Source organism: Pogona vitticeps, chromosome 2 (genome assembly GCF_051106095.1).
Source record: "Pogona vitticeps strain Pit_001003342236 chromosome 2, PviZW2.1, whole genome shotgun sequence".
In the NCBI taxonomy this organism is placed as follows: Eukaryota; Metazoa; Chordata; class Lepidosauria; order Squamata; family Agamidae; genus Pogona; species Pogona vitticeps.
Window position 1 is genome coordinate 284,435,774 of NC_135784.1, and position 21,556 is coordinate 284,457,329.

The 21,556-nt window shown below is 41.2% G+C and overlaps 1 protein-coding gene across 4 annotated transcripts in view; it reads left to right on the forward strand.

Moving 5' to 3' along the window:
- Positions 1–21,556, forward strand: part of PDE4D (phosphodiesterase 4D) — an 811,089-nt gene that overhangs the window by 480,185 nt on the left and 309,348 nt on the right. The gene's annotated exons all lie outside the window — the stretch shown is intronic.

Below are 21,556 nucleotides of genomic sequence, written 5' to 3' on the forward strand. Positions count from 1 at the left end.
AAGTATGGTCCTTTGAAGAGAATCACGGTCCTTCAGGAGGGTACATGAAGGTATAAAGTTGTCTGAATGGGACAGTGAGACTTTTTTTTGATGTGCCAATGGAAGGGGGCAACATTTGGCAGTCCATTTTAAGCAGCGAGGGTTGTTGAGCCAATACACTTTTCATAAACAGACAGCCTATTAGTAATGATGGCTATACTGTATGTAGCTTCCTGCTTCAAGTGGCTGGAAAGCAACAATGAAACAGGGCTTTCCACAGTTTTCTCTGTGGTAAACAGATTTTTGGAACCATTTTTGGCACAACTGGACCAGGACTCTAACCACTGTACCTGATTATGTAATGAATCTGCTGATTTGTCCTCTGTTACCTTGTGTCTGGAAATTGTATAATATGATGCCATATTTCTGCCTCTGTGGCTGCTGGAACTGATAACTATCATCACTTTCTTTCTCCATTGTTTTCTCTCTCTCTCTCTCTCTCTCTCTCTCTCTCTCTCTCTCTCTCTCTCTCTCTCTCTCTCTCTGTGTGTGTGTGTGTGTGTGTGTGTGTGTGTGTGTCTTAAAATTCATGCTGGCAGCCATTCTTTCAAATTCAACTAATGTTACAGTCAGTGGTTGTTACAATTTGGTCTGAGCTCTTGAGATATTCGGGGATAACTTTTTATTGTTTGTGTGTGTATAATTTTAATTCAAGGCATAATCTGGTAACTGGTATATGTAAATAATCTCAGCATATATAATTTGCTGTTACTGTATTTGCTAATTCTCTTACATTCTCTGAGATGTGAGTAACTGCCCCTCTGTCCCTGGCATGCTCTTAGTTAACATCAGCAGACCTTCTTGTGAAGGATCTTCTCTGCTTTCTTCCAGTCCTACTTATGCCATTAGCTAAACAACCTGAGAGGCACCTGTTGTCCAATGAGGATGGCACGGCATTGCTCAGGCCATCTCTTTCATTGACCTTGACATTTATATAACTTTTGAATGAGTCTCATAATTCTCTTGTGACCCATTTTTAGCATACCAGGATTTGACACTAGTCAAATGCAGCACATACAAAATGTTTATAATGCTGGCAACATGTCATTACAGTGGCTTAGTTTGCAACACAGTGTATGTTGTGTTTTGTGAAAAATCCAGAGGACTCACACAGTGTTTAAATCCTTCTGACATTTAAATGGTTCATATTGAGAAAAAAAGGTACAGTTTAAAAACAACAGCAATAACTTCTAGATCAGGAGAGCAGCTTCTAAATTCAACTTTGATTATTTCTGATTTGGGGAATTTATGGTTCCCTAGATGTTATTGGACTCCAGTTCCCATCAGCCCCCAAATAATTTTTGTTGACTTTTGCATCATTCCCAGCTCTTCTTTAGAGATGCACTCACTGTACAAAACCATTACTGAATGTATGTAGTGCCCTTTTGGGTGACTACTGTAATAATAAAATAATAAAATGGATGGCTAAGGATAGTTGTGAATGGTGCTGGTGGGCAGACTGTTGAGCAGCAGCTGCTAAAAATATCAGAACCATCATTTCTCTTGAGGGCTCGTTAATGAATACAAATGAGAAAGCACAGGTGATGATGGCTAGAGCGGAACTGCGGCACTGTTGAAAGGCAGTGCAAAGATGTCCTGTTCAGATAACTATTATGTCCCTATACTGGCTGGAATTCAGTTGAAGATTTGTGCCATAGTAATTCCGTCAGGGTAAATTTCAGCAACAAATTGCCCCAAGTTAAAAAGTCAGTGGAAACATTTCTTGTTGCATAATGAGTCACAGTTATGGTGTGCAACAGCAAATGCCTATGACAACTTCTTGCATCAACTTTGCAGCTCAGATTTATGCTGATGGAATATATCAGCAGAATCCTAACTAGTAGGATTCTGACTATTCTGTTGGAGGCATGGGTCCATCCATAGTTGGATATATTCCTATCTGAGGGGGATGTGGTTCTCCAAGGTCACGGGCAGATGCCTTTCCCAGACTGAGGACTTTAATTGGATGTGTGAGAGACTTAACTGGAGACCTTATACATGGAGAGCTTGTGCTTTTACCACAGAGCTGTGGCTTTTCTCTTTGCAGTCTGTGCGTCACTACTTCAGAAGGCGCTGCCAGCACTTAGCCTTGTAACAGCTAAGCATATCGTTATAGCTCTCCTACCACTGTTGCTGGCAAAGCAATCACTCCTTAGACAGCGAAGAGCTAGATTTTACAGCGGGCTTGGTTTAGGAGAGGGAGAAAGATGATCTGGTAGGCCAACACAAAAAATAAATTAAAAAGATACTGTATAATATTGGCTGTGGCTTGCCTTATAACAAGGATAATACTTCTTCACTTGGTGGAAGAATTCCCTAGCTGTCAGGGGCAATAGCTGTAATGGATGGAAGATTCTTGGAGATTTAGTCCAAAATAGTGACTTTTAAAGCTATAGTCTACCTATATCTATATCTATATCTATATCTATATCTATATCTATATCTATATCTATCTATCTATCTATCTATCTGTCTATCTGTCTGTCTGTCTGTCTGTCTGTCTGTCTGTCTGTCTGTCTGTCTATCTATCTATCTATCTATCTATCTATCTATCTATCTATCTATCTATCTATCTATCTATCTATCTATCTATCTATCATCTCGATTGATAGATAGCGATAGATAGATAGATAGATAGATAGATAGATAGATAGATAGATAGATAGATAGATAGATAGATAGATAGATAGATAGATAGATAGATAGATAGATAGATATAATTTGAGAGTCAGTGGTCCAAAAAAGTAATTTTTTCCAAGCTTGGAGACTGACAGATATTTATATAAGGTATATATTTCTATGTATGCATATGTGGTGTGTGTGGATGGTGTATTGTTATATATAGTTAAAACTATAATTTGTACAAAATTTTGCCAGTATGGAAGAGCAGCTTATGTGTTTTAACTATATATAACAATACACCAGGAATTGGTGTATTGTTATATATAGTTAAAATCTAGTTAAAACAATACATTGCTGGTGTATTGTTATATATAGTTAAAACACATAAGCTGCTCTTCCATACTGGCAAAGTTTTGTACAATTTATCAAAACTGTAAAATTTCAACATAATATAAACAATGAATGAATTCATGCTTTAGGAACCTATGCTCATGAAGAATCTTATAAGTATAAAAGATTCTTCAGTGTGTTTGTGTAGAAGAGTGATGTAGGGGACCATAATCAAACTGTATTTAGCAACTTTGCCTTGGAGAGCAAGTACAAGCCTTGATTTGACAGTAGGTATAGTAGCAAATAGTTTGCTATGAAACTGAAAAATGCAGGTGGGCATGAAAAGAGAGGGAAGAAGGGCTGTGCTTCTCTCAGGTAATTACAAACCATTGCTGAACATTGGACTGGCATCCCATTTGTATGTGCAAAAAAAATGCTGGGCATGTTTATGGAGGAAATAGAAGACTAGGGAGAGACTTGATAACTGTGCTGAATTATCGGAGAGACAGTCATTCAGAAGATGGAGCAGGCTTACACTCAATAGTTCCAGTAGGCAGAAATAGAACTAAAGGGTGGAATTGCAAAGAAGCATGTTTCACCTTTGCGATCGCAGAAATTTCTCAATGGTCTGTTTCTTCAGTAGTATAAGCACTTTAGCAGTGGTACTGATTTGCTTCAGAAAGTGGTGGGGTTCCTTTTGCTGGAAATATTTTTTAAACAGAAGTTGAATATCCATCTGTTGAGAATGAACATACCACCATGCAACATCGAATCTACAAATCCTATGTGATTTCAGAAGCTAAGTATTGTTGGTATCTACTTGTATGGGAGACCATTTAGTAATACAAGGGATCTCTCTGTAAGACTAGGAAAAATTCAACCTAAAACCATGCCAGTCAGGCAGTTTTGGGCTAGATGGGCACAGAGTAAAGTAGAGCCCTATGTCTCTATGTTTGTAAGAGTGCTGTGATTGAATCCAGTATTTCAGGTTCTGCATGGAGCAGGTGACCTCTAAAGTTACATCAGCTTCCAAAATTCTGTAATTATAGATGCAGTGAGCAAATGTGCAGGAGAGAATGGGACCCAAACTATGCATCTTTTTGAGGTTCTGTGACTAAAATTCTAGGGTAATTTCCCCCCAAAACTCCAGATTAAAAAGCTGACAGGGAGAAAAATTGGTTTGTTTGAAATGTGGTACTGGAGGAGAGCTTTGCAGATTCCGTGGACTGTGAGAAAGACGAGCATGTGCTTCCTAGATCAAATCAAGCTCAAACTATCTCTGGAGGCAAAAATTGTTGAAACAGAGTCTGTCTTACTTTGAGCACATCATGAGAAAGCAGGATTCTCTGGAAAAGACAGTAATACTGGGAGAGATGGGAGGCAGTAGGAAAAGAGGAAGGCCAAATGCAAGATAGACCGACTCCCTAAAGGAAGCCACAGGGTTGAGTTTACAAGGGCTGAACAAAGCAGTAGAGGACAGGACATTTTGGAGATTGCTCATTCATAGGGTTGATGGTGACCTGACAGCACATAACAGCAGCAGTAACTACAACAAAAGATGACATGTGTTTTCCCTCATAGCTTGAAAGGGAAAAAAATGTGTCTGATTTTTGCAACACTGTTTTGAAAATACACAGTAGACTTTCCATAACAGCATCTTCCAGTGGCTCAACTACTTTGATTTCTCATGACACCTTTGACCAACACAGCTGTTGAAATGGGTGTAGCTGGTCCAATTGCTAGTGCCAGTTTGAGATGAATGGTCCTGCAATTTTAGCAGAGTCTTAAATATAGCATCAATGTTGTAACGAGCTGAGGGATTTTGTGGTGGCTGTGAAAGTGTTTGGAAGCAATTGGCAGAGGCTTTATGCTGTGATGGAAAGTTTCCCAGCGTTGCAATAATGAAATATTGTAGGTAGGTTAGCTTCTCTGAGAAAAGTGAGAGCTTGGAGGGGGGAAAACCCACACACACAAAATCTGTGTGAGCAGGGAGCAAGGAAAAATGGAAGGAAGCACCAAGAGATAAGGAAGCAAAAAAGCAGGAAGACAGAAAAAGAGTGCAAAGTAGACAATGGGCATCAAAACAAACAAACAGACAAAAAACTTTCAGCAATCTAAGGAAAAAGGAGGTGGGGTCGAGAAAGTGAAGGGTATTTCAAGATGTTGGGACAAAGGAAAGCCTAAGGAGTAAGGAATCCATTGTGCTGGAGGTGCTCATATAGTCCAAGAGAATCTGTTGGAAGGAAAAGGAGAGCGGTAAGAAGAGTGGTTGTCCTAAAGCAGTCATTTTTAACCTTGGGTCCTCCGAAGTTATTGGATGCAATGCCCAGAAATCTTGGCCAGGACAGCCAGTGGTGAAAGCTTCTGGAATATCTGGAGACCCAAGACTGAGAACCACTGGCCTAAAGCAGAGTGAATTTAATTTAAAGCAGGTCAGTTTAAATCACAGTTTGAACTTTTAAGATCTGATTTTTTTAATGATTTACATTTTTTAAAATTGATGTTTTTATTTAAATTGGGATTTGAATTGATTTGATTTTTTTAAAAAAGCATTGATTTTTACCCATCCTGCCCTAAAGTAAGGGGGCAGAGTGAATAAAATCATGGAAAACAGGGGCCCAAAGAAACTAGCAGCAAATGCAGATGACAGTTTTGTTGCACATCTGTTTATCTTGACTTTTTTATGGAATTCGTAAGGTTTTCCTGAAAGCATTTTCCACTTCATAACCTTCCCATGTTTTCCCATTACTCCCCCCCATCTTTTTCCTGCTCAGACAGACAGACATGGGGGCAGGGGAGATGTCTTTTGATGTATAACAGGAGTTTGCATTCTAGAAGCTCCCAGTGAGCTGAGGAAAGCAGAGACAAAAGTGAAGGGACGTTGGCACGGACTGTGCTTTCCTTCAGCTAAATCAGAAGGGACTAGTATGACTTTGGCTCCAGTTCTGGTTTTGGCTGTGGCTCCCAGCCTCTGTTGCTGTGCTTTATCTGCAAGCAGAAATGGATACGTCTCCCTTTCAACAGATGAGTCATACCTTTCCACTTACCTCCAATAATATTCATGCCAGTTTCCTTAAGATCTCATAGTAGGTGAGCTGCTGTTAGCTTTTAAAAACCAAGCACTGAATGAGAAATGTCATGGGCAAGCCAAAGGGCTCTGTTTCCTAAGGTCAGAGGAAACTAGAACTGTGCCTGTAATTGATATGATTCTCGGGAGCCAAAAACTGGAACACATAGCGCTTGGAAACAAGTGAACAGACGTCAGCAGCCTATCTGAATTGGCTCATTAGCTAGGCCAAGCGAAGTAATCTCACAATTTGCTTCTTCTCGTGCAAGGGTCACGCAATGAGAGGCTAGTTTTATTCAGTGCTAGTAAAACAAGGCTTACATTCCATGAGCGTAGATTACACAATTTGGATCGGGGCCAGTCATATTGGCAGGGTGGAGGCTGACTTCTTGCACTGTGTTGTGGAGAAAACATATCAGAATGTCCGCTCCCCACTCGCGTCACAAAATTAGGAAAAGCAATATTGATACTTTAAAAAGTTACTGAGTCTGTCCATTGTAGTAACATTGGTCTCCATTATTTAATAGTTTTAGATACAATTTATTATAAACCGTGACTGCTGCATAAGAAAGTGGGCAGATGAATGGACAAATGTGGACAGATTGTAATCCTCCACGCTTGTTAACTATGCTGTGCTCTCTAAGTTTACATGGCAAAAGTAAATTACAGACTTTCCAACTTAAAGAGTTTACAAACCAGTACTGACAACTATGGCAATTATGGGAACAGATTAGCTCACAGGAAGAGATATTGAAGCTTATAATTTCCCTATAAAACTACTCTCAAAATCTATTCTGAAAAACAAAGAGAATGCTCCGTTGGCATGGAAGGCTGGGCTGAAGGAAAATAAGAAAAGTGTAGAGTGGACAGAGTGTGCAGAGTGGTATGGACAAGGAAAACCGCCCCCGTCTGGTTTTTGTGAATGCACCATTGGATCCTGGCCATGCCTCTCTGTAAACAAACAAACAAACAAAAAGAGCTGGAGGGAAAGTAATGGATGAGGAAAGTGTTAAACCCATTTCCTCCATAGCATAGCCCATGTGGAGACTACTACCATGGCTGTTTTCTTGTTAAAAAAGTGATGTGGCCAGTCCTAATTATGTGATCAATATGATATATTATTGGTGTACTGTATATGCACTCCCAAAGGGGGCAAGATTAGCCCCTAAACCCTAGTGCTTGACAGTGGTATTATCATCTTTTCCAAACTGTTAAAAGGAAGTACACATGTGGAAGATTCCAAGGTTCTGCTGCAGCCTGAGGACAGACAGCATATGGATGCCTCTTACCACCCAGTCATCTCTAGTAAATAACACAATATTAGAAGGGGTTGCAGGGAGCCCATTCTTAGCCTGGCCTGAAAGTATCTGTAGAAGCTTAGTCTTCATGCTCTGATGTACGTAGATGTCACTGCCATTGGTCTGTATGTCCTGTTTGTTCAGACCAGATCTGGAACTCAGAAAATTTGAGTCTGTTTGAAATTGATCTATCAGTGGACCTCATATTAACCTACAGATGTTGGTGTGATATATTTTGTCACTCCTTGCCGAACTCACCTATCTGCCACTTAGGTATGTATTTTAGTTTGCACAGAGCTGGCTCAGGAGACCATGTTGCCCAAAGACTTGCAGAGTGTGGGTGGCATACAAGTCGAATAAATAAATAAAATAAATAAGAGGAAGGGCAAGATGGCACCCTCACCAACCCACATTATATGGACGGAAGTCATCTGAACCAGCAGTTCAATCTTACCTTCCAAATACTTGTGAGGGGAGAATGACCTCCAGGACACCTGAGGCATTAAACTAATTTAGGCTGTATAGACCACATTTTGTGGCAGATGAGAAATAGCTTCAGTGTCTAGGAGTAATCAATAGACATCTGTCACTGGTGCATTCAGTATCTGATGCCAGAGGCAGTGTTATTACCATGCCTAATAGTAGGGACAGCATAGTAATTTGAGTTGGAGAAAATAATGTACTGTGTTTTTTGCTTTTAAATATTGTCTTTTTAATGATGCAAGCTGTCTTGGGTCATTTTTAAGGAGAAGGTGGGGTAAAAATAAATTAATAAACAAATAAACTTCATCTGCATCTGTGAAATACTCTGTTGAATTAAATGGCACTCTGATAGTTTGTACATATCTATATGCCTGAGTTATCTAATAATAGACAATAGTGGTATATTCTTGTGAAAAGATAATATGTAATTTCTTAGACCAATGTTTTGATTCTTGTTAAATTTTAAGTTCAGAGTTTATGATTATGGGTGTTTAAAAATTGATGCTGAGAGCATCTAAAGGAACATATGAAAGTCAAGGGATCCCATTCTAATGGATTGCCCTCTTGCTTCCTTCAAAAGGCTATTGGCAGTGTCATAACAAAACATGTGTTTGATTGTCACCTGTGCTTTAGATGCAGATGAAGGATGTGAAGTTTGCTTGTCAGCATAAATATTATCTTAATTGGGAGGTGCAGAAAACAGTAGTGTATGTTGGATGAAGAGCAGACATTGATTGGCAGGTTTTGTTGCCTGTGACAGAGGCTGTTGTATCAACAGTTGATGGAACTGCATGATTTTAGGTACCAATTCATTTCACCTAATTTATTACCTTGAAAATATAACAAGTGCCTGGCATATTAAATGACTGAGAATGCCTCCTCTGCTACTGATTAAAAAATGTGCCACTGAATATTAATTATGGAAAAGCCTGCTTGTATTCAGAGATTTACTCAAGAAACAAGATCTGATTTATTTTTCTATTACTGTTACATTAACAAGGAAGAAAAGAACATGTAAATAGCATCCACTCTGTCTGCTTAGTGTGGATTATGCAAGTTGAAAGATGACATTCAAGGTGGCTGGGAATAGGATAGAAGTCCCCCAGTTTCATATTGTTCTATTCTAGTGTTCTTTGTCTATTTCCTTGGAAAGAGACTGCCATTTTTGAGTATTAATTCTGATCACGCAAATAATAATAATAATCATCTCAAGGGGCACTTGAGTTCTTGATGACAATGACTCAGAACTGCCAGGTTTTGCTGCCAGTATCCCTTCTGCCAGCCAGAAAAAAGGCATACTTCTGGAAAGAGGGGAGTAGGTATAGCATGGTAATATATAGAGATGGGCATGAACAGCACGTTGGCAGTTCAGCCCAGTTTGGCATCATGCCTGCACAGGTATTCCATGAGCACCACGGGCTTCCCTCCCCCACCTCCTTCCTGCATTCACTTGCTCGTGGGCAGCAGCATGCTTCCATTCCCTGCCTCCCCTGGTGGCCAGCTACTCACTGGCAGTAGCATGTACTTCCCTCCTCCACCTCCTCTAGTGGCCGCCCACTCAGAGGCAGAGCTGGTGAATGGCTGGCCATGGGGGAAGGAAGCAGGTAAGAGAAGCATGCTGTCACCTGTGAGTGGGTGAATGAGGGTTGGAGGCGAGAGAGGGAAGTGCATGCTACTGCCAGTGAGTAGTGTGGCACCAATAGAACAGCTGTGTGGGTGCCATGGCCGAAGTGCACTTTGTGCCCATCTCTAAGCATGTGCACATCAGCAAGAAGAACAACATTCATCACTAAAAAGGACAATAGAAAGGGGAAGTGATTGCATAAAACTGTTACAGTAATTTATATGTACAGCTGCAAAATAAAAATTTAAAAAGAATTACATTGCATGTCATCTGATGGGGAAGGCCATGACTACATGACTCGTGTGCCTGCTTCTAACATTTCTTAGAAATAGCCCATGCTCAAGATATGTTCAAAAGCATCGCATGTTTGCATCCTGAAGGTCAGTCAACAACAACAACAACAACAACAAGTAAGCAAGAAAGCAAGCAAATTTACATACTCTCCAAGGTGTAAGAAGCTTCTGCTGTGGCATCCAGATGTTTTTATTAGTAAATAATTTCTGTCTTCAAAGCACAGGTTCTCTCTGTTGTCTACTTTTGATTGAGTCTGCTCTCTATGTGCTTACTGTTGATGGGAAATTTCAAAGTCCCTGGCCTTCCTCCTTACAGTTCTTCATCTTTATATCAGACTTAGATTAAACAGTCCTTCAAATGGGTTCACTGTGGAAAGGAGGTTTACTGCCTGGCAGCCCTCCAAGTGCAGGGTGTCCCCTTGAAAGAGGACATGTGGCCATGTTAACTTGGTGAATGGTAGCAGAAGGCTTACTTAGCATAAGAACATGGGTCAACAGCAACTAACAAGCAGAGCACTCTTTTGTATCAGGAGTCATGGTAGTGGAGTACATTTGCAACATTGGGAAGGGATCATTTGCAACATTGGGAAGCTCCATTCTGGCTCTCCTGTGCTGAGGTTGTTACTCACTTCCATCATATTTTTTTTCAAAGGAGGCATGTATTTTGGGGTCTTGGTTTGAGGAAGAAGTGAGTTGGAAGGAGCCTATAAGACCATCAAGTCCAACCTCTTGCTCAATGCAGGAATTCAAATCAAAGCAGATCTGACAGATGATTGTCCAGTTTTTCTCTTCAGTGCCTCCAGTGTTAGAGCTCTCACCACCTGCCAAGATAATTGGTTCCATTGGTTCCCATTGATTTGCATAGCAAATTGCTCTACATTGAAAGAAGAGAGGGCAGTGGAAGGGAAGGGCAGAAGTGGGGCATAAGAAAAAAGTTCTGCTGTGACTACTACTTCAGTGTTGCAACCTAGTCTCTAGGTTGGTGTAGTGCTGTGAAGGTGTCCAGCTTATTAACATGTGTACTCCTAATATCACTGTCATTGAAGCGACCAACATGAATTTGACTGAACTCTGGGAGGCAGTGGAAGACAGGAGGGCCTGGCGTGCTCTGGTCCATGGGGTCACGAAGAGTCGGACATGACTTAATGACTAAACAATAACTCCTAATATAGATATTAATAATATTTGAGTGAAATCTAGTATTCTACTTTTCTTTTGGTTGAATAAATAGTTGATTTATTATGCCCAAGCCTTTAGCTGTGAAGAAGAGTTTGTAAAAGACCTCTTTCATATTTTTCTCCTGAGATAAAATGGACTGCTCTAGAGAGCAGTCAAAATGAATGTTGCAGGACCAGGAGAAGGTGGCTGCGCTTATCATCTTGGGCTTTCTGATATTGACAGGGTTTATTTCAGATTTTCAGTGTAAATCATCTTCAGTATATCCTCTGTAGGCTACTTCACATCATCAGAAGTGATGATAATCTTACTACTTGTTTCTTCACAAACTCCTATAGATTCAGTATACTTACTGTAATGAAATTCACTGTGCTAAGCAATAGGATTTTGGCCTTTGTCTTGCCAGAGGTGACCCTTCACCTTTTGTAAGAAGGCAAACATGAGTGGGTAGTATTTCAGGAGGCACCTGAAAGAATCCCAATCTGCTTTTGGACCTAGAAGAAAACATAATTCCTGTGTAACTTGTAAGGGGCAGTGGCTTTGCCAAATCAATGCACCTCGCACACAAAAAACCCTCCATCTACGATGATACTTTGCTGGGTGGATGATAAGAAGCCCTTGCTAGAGTGTTATTATGAGTATATGGATGGTTTGAAAAGCAGAATCATCCACTTTGACCTTTATGCTTGACTTTCATCATCTCTCTTTCAGTCATTAGTACAATCTGCAGAACGAAGACAAAATTTGACCCACGGTCATCAATCATTTACTGATTGCTTTCAGCAGAAGCTAAAAGCAGGGAGAAAGCTACTGCTTTTAGAAGAAAAAGGGGATTTAAAAATTGATTACTGTAATTTAATGTTTTTATGGATTTTATATCTTTTGATTCTTGCTTTGAAGAAGTGAGATTTACCCATGAAAACTTACATATTGTATTATTTTTTTATTAGTGGTCTATAAAAGTATAGCCTATTTTTGCATTTATATTAATGTTTTTAGGAGAAGGGGACATATGTGCTGCCCCTCTCAAACACACATGAGAAGGAAGGAGATTTCTCCAATCCAGGTGCATTTTCTGTCAGTCTTGTTGAGAAGGGGCAATAGTGAGAAACTAGACTTAAATAGTTTGGGGGAAATTGGTAAGGGAAACCAATGGGCAGGAAAGGGTTAAGGTTAAGCATCCCTTTCCCTCATTTGCCTCCACACATGCTTTACCACATAATGAGACACAGGTCTGAGAATCCATAGGTTCTTTCAGACCACAGCTCCCAGGCTCCACAAGTAACATGCTGCTGGCTGGGAATTTAAGTCCCAGGATTTCACTGTTCCAAAGTTCTGTGAGATTCCAGGGTTTGTGTGTTGTTGTCATTGTTTTGACTTATATGTTAACTCCAGAAGCAAGAAGATATATATTCTGTATTTCTTGTGTCTGACACAGTGAACCACACGTCACAAGACAACATGTGGAAGCAATCTTCCACCGTCTGCCTCTGTTGAATAGTTCATGCAAAACAGAGTTATTTATGGTTATGGTTGAAACGTGCCACTGTCATGAATATGTTGCTTCATTGGTTGGGTTGTGGAGAACACAGATCGTATAAACCTCTCCTTGGCTTTTCCTTATAATCTTCTCCCCGCTAGTCTCATGATGAAAACAACTGGGATGTTAGAACCTACCAGCTTCATTTAATATATTTGAAAGCTCAAGAGGGGGTGGGATGAGTTATATGCCTACGTTTAGGTTCTGAAAGTGGATATCTGAGCTAAGCCACTAATTTGTCTGAGTTTAGAACTGGAAGTCTTTCAATGAGAATTTCATTGTAGTCTCTTGCATCTGAGAAGGAATAATTCCAGAGAGGAGTATGACTTGAAAGTGGTCATAGAAGAGTGACTAGGTAGGAAGGTATAGTAGAGATGGAACTCAGAAGAGTTACTTTTTTGGATCACCGCTCCTAGAATTATCCTGGAATTGCTTCATTTGGCTTGTTCTTGGATGATTTTATATTAACATGAACAATGGAATGCCTTTAAAAATAAATAAATAAAGCCAGCCTTTTGTTTGATTCATAATAGTGCTCCCAGCTCCTGTTGACATTAGCAGCAGCTTCCAAAATACATCTGAGGACAGAATGGGGAACTTTGACATTGCAAATTAGCAAAGAGATGCAGTGCTTTGATAAGCAAGTGACAGATAGTAAACAAATGGTGTGTTAGTTTATTGTTACAAATATTGGCTGACATCCTAAACACATTTGCATGGCAGCAGGTCTCATTGACTCCAGCAAGACGTACTCCCCAGTTAAGTGTGCTTAGGATAACAGCTGCTGTTTCCTTATTAAACATTAAAAGTTTATTTTGTAATAGGGCCAGATGTGTTACATGGAAAACTTCTCATTGTGGCAGGAAAGAATGATTCCCTTTTTCCTTTTCTCTTGCATAAAGAAAGTCTAAAAGTACCAACATTGAAGAATGAAGGAGTAGCAAGACTACTCTCTCCAGTGTTTTCTGATCCTTCTTTCTAGCTCATTTAGATTTATGTAAAGCCTAAGTCCCCACAAGGCAGGATCTATCATTAAGAAGTGAGGCAGCCACCTTAGAAAGTGATAGTGAGGTGTAGGATGATCCGAGATGGCGTTACTTTGTCTTTCAGATTTAAACTCCCAGAATCCCCCACACAAGATAGCAAATGAGCACACTGCCTGTTGAACATGGTTAGTTGGAAGTCCAAAAACTAAAGTTTCCGTTCTCTGAGAAAAAACTGCGATAAGTGCTTCTCACAGCCTGGCTTACATGCCTTAAGATAGCCTATTGTTTTCAGATGTAGTGAAGGCAGCCAGTGTTAGTTTGAGCTTATAAATTTTACTTTTCTAAGCACTAGTTAAACTAAGGTTCATCTTCTGGTTTGGTTTGCTTTCTTTGGGTAGAATAGGTGTGTGTGTATGTAGCATTTTATCATTTACCACAGGTAGCAAACTATGTTCAGCCCATTTTGGCACATACCTAAACAACAGGCCTGCTTCTGCTGAAGCTGTGAGGAGATAATGTAGAACTTGAATTTGTGGAGGTTTTTCTCCACAAAAGTAAATCTCCTAAAGGCTGCTCAAAACAGACCAGCCTGTAGGCAAAACAAGGTCTGTATGCAGGAAATCCAGCTGTAGCAGTAATGGAGATGTAGCTAGCCTTTAGCTGCCTTCAGCCTCAGCTTCCCACATGACCAATGCCTGATAATCACTTCGGATCACAAGGGTTTTGTACAGCAAAATGAAGCTACCCTTTTAAAGGACTTTGAAATATAAGACAATTTAAGTATGACGTAAATCACTTTATACAGATTGCTGCACGAACAAATAATTGGTAATAATAAAACTCTTCATAATTTCCCATTATTTTAGTACTTTGTTTTCATTGGGCTGTGTTCATTTCACAATAGCTTGCTTATCAAAATGACCTTAGGCCTTCAGTTCTCACAGCATGTTTCCTTTACGGACTGTATTTTCCCCCACTTAAAGTACCAACTTAAAAAGCTAGATTTTCTTCTCTTTCTGATGTAGTGATGCCATGAGTGAGCAGAGGAGAAGGACTTAATTCGTAAATTGTCAGACAGTTTTAGATGAGGCTTGAGAAGGAGGGACCAGCATCTGTAGAAATGGATGAGGATTTAAGGAGAACATCCACCCAGAACTGAAAATACTGCATAGACCAAAATGTGGTCCTCCACATATTGTTGGACTGCAACTCCCAGCCACTCTCACCAGCAGTGGCAGTGGTCTGGATTGCTAGGAATTGTCATCTGAACAACTCTGGAGGGTTCTACTTTGTCTTCATAGATGCCCTCTGCTAGTGTTTAGAAGCAAGAACAACAATACGTTTCATGGCAAACATAAGACAACAAAAGATGGCACACTTGGGATTTTTAGCAGGGGGTGATATTTCAATGGTAGAGGCCATATTTTGTACGCAAGAGCCTGTGCTTTGCATGTCATACCATCTTCATCTGAAAGAATGAGTCAGTGAGAAGAAGATGCACCTTGTCATGCAGAGTAAACAGTGCTGTACTGGCAGTTCTGAGTGTAGCTTCCTGGATGTTTTTCCACATTACTTTTCTTGTGTAGCAAGGTAGGTAGAGAAGCACACAGAGGCTAAGGCCAGTTTAGAGATTTGCAGTCTGTATTTGTGTTATGCATGGGGATATGGGGGAGCATCCTATGGAATTTCACAAGCTCTGTCCTTGACATTCCCTAATATAGGGAAGGCAATGTTGATGGTTTTGGATATCCATTTCAGCCCCCTCCCTGTTCTATGTTGAGCTGTATACAAATGCATACCCTACCATCTCATTGCCAAAAACTGGGTGCAGATCACCTCAGAGAAAGCACCCTTAAAACAAAGAGGAACTGCTTGTTTTTGAATACCTTTTGTTGTTTGCTGTCAAATTTCTGCAGCATTGTTGTTGTTTAGTCACATAAAATGTAACTAACAGAGTCTGTGCACAGCAGTTTAAAGCATTACGATAAAAACAATTCTGCAGAGTAAACATTGTTATTCTCCATTCTGTGTATTTGTGTGTGCCAGCATTCGGCAGTAACTGATCACTTGGTCTTTGTTAAAAGCATTAAATAAATTTTAATGTTTAAAATATATGTATAATAGAATAAACCCACAGTGCTTAGACATATTGGTATTTGTAACATTAACTTGTACTTGTCTAGTTATGTTTGTGTATCATCTTTAAAAGTTGACAGACATAGATTCTCTAATAACTAACTCTCACATCCTAACCCTATTATTACACATTGGCCCTATCTGACCTTATCAAACCTGTCAGCCCTATCTGACGTGTTCTGCACCATCCCATATTGTTCCCATCTCATACTTGTCCCTGTCAGCTAACATCAGTCACATTTTGTAGTTGTTTATTTGCTAAGTCATGTCCGACTCTTTGTGACCCCATGGACCAGAGCACACCAGGCCCTCCTGTCTTCCACTGCCTCCTGGAGTTGGGTCAAATTCATGTTGGTTGCTTCGATGACACGGTCCAGCCATCTTGTCCTCTGTTGTCCCCTTCTCTTCTTGCCTCCACACTTTCCCAGACCAGGGTCTTTTCCAGGGAGTCTTCTCTTCTCATGAGATAGCCAAAGTATTGAATCCTTAAGGGGGTGGGTAGCACAAAAGATGAGGAAACTGGGCCTGTTCTAATCCTCCCCCACCCAACCAATTTCAGCACCTTCTCCTGCTCTGGTAAACAAATCCCTAGGTAGAGGCAGATAATCTGTTGGGCCAAATAGAGCCCTGCTCTCTCTCTCTCTCTCTCTCTCTCTCTCTCTCTCTCTCTGTGTGTGTGTGTGTGTGTGTGTGTGTGTGTGTGTGTGTGTGTGGTCCATGCCTGCTTGCATTTCTTTATCTTAGAACTGCAAAGCTGGAAAGGACTCCTATGCATCATCAAATCCAGCCCTTGTCGAGGAGGCACAGTGGGGAATTGAACTCCCAACCTCATCTCCACAGCTAGATGCCTAAACTACCAAGCTTTCCAGGAGTTCTTTCTCAGATGCTTCCTTCTGCTTTTCTTCTTCCCATATTTCTTCCAGTCTAAGAGAAAATTGCAAGCATCGAATATTTCTTGACCTGCTCTTTTCTCAGGTCCTAGCCTTGCTTATTTCCTAGGCTTCTCTTGTTTCTTATTCTCTATGCAGGGATAGGAAACTCTGGAGGGCCTGAGAGGGGGGCAGAGTTCTGTCCCCAGGACCTGCCATGAGTGACATCAGGGCATGAAATATAAAGGGGATACTTCTGGTTCCAAGAATTCTGCTTCTGCATTGTCTGTGTGTGTGGTTTGGGGGAGCCACTTGCAGATTCATGACAAAAGCACAGTTCATAGAATGTTCCAGAAAATGACTTTCCTTATACTGTGTCAGATTCTGGGTCCATCCACGAAGCCCAGTATTGTCAACTCTGACTGGCAGCCATAACTGTCCAGAGTTATAGAAAGGTTTATTTTCCAGCCTCGAATCAAATCTGCAGCTTTTTGCATGCACAGCTTGTGCTATACCTTTGGGTTACAGTCCCTGCAGTATTGATTGCAGGCTGATATCCTGTCAGCAAAGCCAAGATTCAGGTACCCGGCTAAACACAAATGGCTTTATTTGAAGCACTATTTCTTAAGCTCATGAAACTGCTTCAGAAATAAATGAATTGAGGATTGCAATGTCAGTTCAATTAGCACTGCTGTTCTCACTGATTTCCTTCTATCTTCTCTTCAAACGGAAATGTCTTTCTTTGGGGTTTATTTCTTTATTTCCTTTGAGGCCAGTTGGTTAGATATTTCTTAAAGCAAACTGCCATGCATTTTCATTTCTTTTAAAGACTGACTGCTTTTGGGAATGGTCTTGGTTGTAGAAAATAGATATCCAACCACAGCCATCCCTATTCATGGCTTTCAACGGGCTTTAGATCTCTTCAAACAGTTTGAACATTAGGAATACACTGAGGCTCTTAAATAGTTAATATCAATCTCTCCCCTTTCCCTCCCCCTTTCTCCTGAAATGAGATTGCACTTCATCGTTTACTGAATGACGTCAAAGAGAAAAGCCCTGGTTGAGATGAAAGATAGCTTCAGATTGATTTCCAAGTGGAAGGCAAGAGTCGGATAAGCAGGTGTTTTTATTCCTGAATATTTTGCTATGTCCTCAGCACCATTTGTTGATTCTCTAATAAAACCCAACCTTACGGCAATGCAGATATGTTCTTTCGGTGATGGGTTACCCCCTGTGGTACAGCTGGCATTCCTGTTTGAAAAAGGTGCCCTTCCTCCCCTCCTCTGCTGAATGGATAATCCTAGACTATGGTGTCTAATTATTTTCTCAGCACAGTTACTAGAAATAATGAACAAATAGATTGGATTTATATATTTATTCATTCCCCCGCCCACTTTTCTCCTTAAAAGGACCCAAGGCAATGGCTTGTGTATCAAGGGCCTCTTTGCCATAATCTTTGCCTCTTTGGGGCATATTTCTGTTAGATTCCTTCATTTCCTTATCGGTTTGGCCCTAAACATCTTGCAGCTCAAGGCAAAGGACAAGATGGCACCCCCTACAGTGAATAGAATATTGTTTATATTGGCATTAACATTTCAGGTGGAAGAATAGTCCCTAGAGTCGCTGGGAACAACCAGTGATAACTAAAGGGGACAGAAGACCCAGGGGTAGCAGAGGGAGGGGATACTGATATAGGTTTGTCTGGTATCTGCTACCAGAGTTAGCTTCATCATTCTGCCTAATAGTAGGACTGGGCTTGTTATTTGTCAAGGTTTGTTTCTTTATGTTTCCTAAGAGAGCTGCCGGATAGTTCAGTTGCTTAGGTATCTGACTGTGGAGCTAGAGTTTGGGAGTTTAATTCCCTGCTGTGCCTCCTTGACAGGAGCTGGGCTCAATGATCCATAGTGTCCCTTCCACCTCTGCAGTTATAAGAATATTATTATATAACCTAAGCTGGCTAGGTTATTCTTGTAGTCCTAAAAATTTCAATAAATTCCAATGTTTGTGCCTACCGTATTCTCCTCCATGTGTAAGAGCCAGTATTCCTTCCTCTATTTTGATCATGAGGATGCTTCATTTTGCACCAGGTTATCAGTTAGAATTGGTTTTGAGAATCTGGTTTTATTAAGAAAATGTATTAAAATCTGTTTATAGCAGTGGTTTAAAACGCTGGATCTCCTGATTCAGATGAAATTGGAATGCATTCTTGCTCTTTATGCCCTTACGTTAAAGTTTTATTACCCTGAACATGCAATGTGCCAGAATTTCTGCTCTTACTTTGCTTGTACTTTAAGCTTGTTTATAAATGTCTTTATTGTTTCCAATACACTTCCATATTGTTTCCAGTTTTCCGGTGCTCCTTGCCCTTCCTCCTCTGCCAGCTCTCGTACTGAAGGTCAGGCTGGTTTCATGTTCCTCACTCTACATAGGTCAGCTTGTCTTAGAGCTCCCCCTACAGTTATAAATCTAATAACATTAGAGAAGAGGCTGACTGACTTACATCAACCAAACATCCATCTATATGGACTCTGAAATTTGTCTGTTGTAGATGCTGTAGACCAGTGGTTCTTAACCTTTGTTACTCAGGTGTTTTTGAACTGCAACTCCCAGAAAGCCCAGCCAGCAGAGCTGATGGTGAAGGTTTCTGGGAGTTGCAGTCCAAAAACATCTGAGTAACAAAGGTTAAAAACCAGTGCTGTAGACTTCACTATCCCTGTAGAAAAGGAATAGTGAAACTTCCAGTCTGTGGGCCAGATAGGGCCTTTAGTGCTTCCTAATCTGGATTGCAAGCTCTTTTAATGTTATCCCTAGTCACTTTAAAACAGGGAAGGTGGTTTATTCATTCATTTATTTATTTTATTTAACTTATATGCCACCCACTCTACCCAAAGGTCTCTGGGCGGCTTACAACAATTAATGGTTGCACAGACTTGAGCTGTGGCTTGCTGAACAAGAATGGTTTTCATGAAATGAGGTACTTTGTAGTCTAGGCAGCTGATGTATGGGACTGACTTTTACTTGCCATGCATAAACTGTTGACTTGGGCTTATACCTGACGTATAAACTCTAATTGTGCTTTGTATGGTGACAAAATATTGAGACTGGTAGCAATTACTCATATGGTTCTCACCCATGCAGTTAGCCCCATCTACAACTGGAAAGGTGCCCCCTTATACCTTTCCCAAAATTGAATTCAGCACCTTTAATGCAAGTTAGTTGTGAATCCAAGAAAAGTTCATTCAGCCTAGATTGACACCTTATTGCAGCTTAGCAGCAGCAGAGTGGGAAATGGTAACTTTGGGGTGCTCCATCTGCCTTAAGGACATTTGTCAGTCAGCTGGCTTTCCTCTTCCCACATGCTCACACTGTTGCTTTAGTGTTTAAAATGTTTGTTTGTTTGTTGCCTGTGGTGTAGTGGAGTCAGGGCTCACAGGGTTGAAGTACTGGGGCTCTCTGAGTAGCAGGAGCTATGACATAATACTATACTATTGCAAGCTGCCTCTACTGTAATGCAAAGTATTTGAGAGCAATTTTATCTTGAACAAACAATTTAGAACCCTTACGTTGACAAAAATCATGCTCCTTAACTGTTGATAACACTGATCCTGCAGCCTGCATGTTTGAACTCTTTTTTATGGGGTAAGGTGGCTGCACAGTCTGCCATATTGAGTACCTGCTACTATGCACTGTTGGGTTTATGGCCTGACTTTCTTCCAAAGAATGGCACTTAAAGTAGCATGATGTATAACAAGTACAATTAAAGCATGAAACAGATTGAAAACATCAAAAAAAATTGAAAGAATGTTCTGCAGTTGACAGCCCTTTCTATTTTATTTATTTATTTATTTATTTATTTTATATCCCGCCTATCTAGTCAATAGACCACTCTAGGCGGCTCACAACAGGGGTACAACAATGACTAAAAACGAATTTACAAAGAAGAAAACTTTCAACCATAAAATTATTAACTAAGAAAAAGAAAAAAGGAAAATCAGGATTAGCTAAGGGGGGGTGGGGGGGAAGGCCTGCCGAAACATCATTGTCTTTAATTGCTTTTTAAAAATACCCAGCGAGGGGGCCGCGCGAATGTCCGGGGGAAGGTTGTTCCAGAGGCGAGGAGCCACCGCCGAGAAGGCCCGATTTCTTGTCTTCTCCTTCCGGGCCTCCCTCGGCGTTAGGCTCCTCAACCTCACCTCCTGGCTCGCGCGAGTGACACGGGTAGAACTTGGTGGTAGAAGGTGTTCCGCCAAATATCGAGGCCCTAAACCATTTAGGGCTTTGTACGTGAGCATCAACACCTTGAAGTCGATGCGGAATCGGATGGGCAGCCAGTGCAATGCGGCCAGAGTGGGTGAGATATGTTGGAATTTTTTCACCCCACTAAGGAGTCTGGCCGCCGCGTTCTGCACCACCTGAAGTTTCCGCAGCAGCCTCAAAGGTAGCCCCACGTAGAGCGCATTACAGTAGTCTAATCTTGAGATTACAAGCGCGTGCACCAAAGTGGTGAGTGCCCCAACATCAAGATAGGGCCGCAGCTGGGCCACCCGCCTGAGATGGTAAAAGGCGGTTCGGACCACCGACGTCACCTGGAATTCCATAGTGAGCGCCGGGTCAAGATGGATTCCCAAGCTGCGGACCCCATCCTTAGCGGGAAGGGTCACCCCCCCAAAAGAGAGGGAGTTTCCCAAGTTCCCGACTGTGGGGGCACCCACCCTTAGTACCTCTGTCTTGTCCGGGTTCAGCCTCAGCCCGTTCTCCTGCATCCATTGCAGTACGGTCCCCAGGCAGCGCTGAAGGGACAGAACGGCTTCTCCTGCGGTAGGTGGAAAGGAGATGTAGAGCTGAGTATCATCGGCATACTGATGACACCGGGCTCCACACCCCCTGATGACCCCACCCAGCGGCCTCATATAGATGTTAAACAGCATTGGGGAGATGATCGACCCCTGTGGGACCCCACAATTGAGATTCCACGGGGCCGAGACGCTCTCCCCAAGCTGCACTCTCTGGGGGCGGTCCTCCAAGAAGGATTCAACTGAACTCCCAAAAATGAAATGACTACAAAGAGGAAGCAAACTAGCTAGGGAATTTGA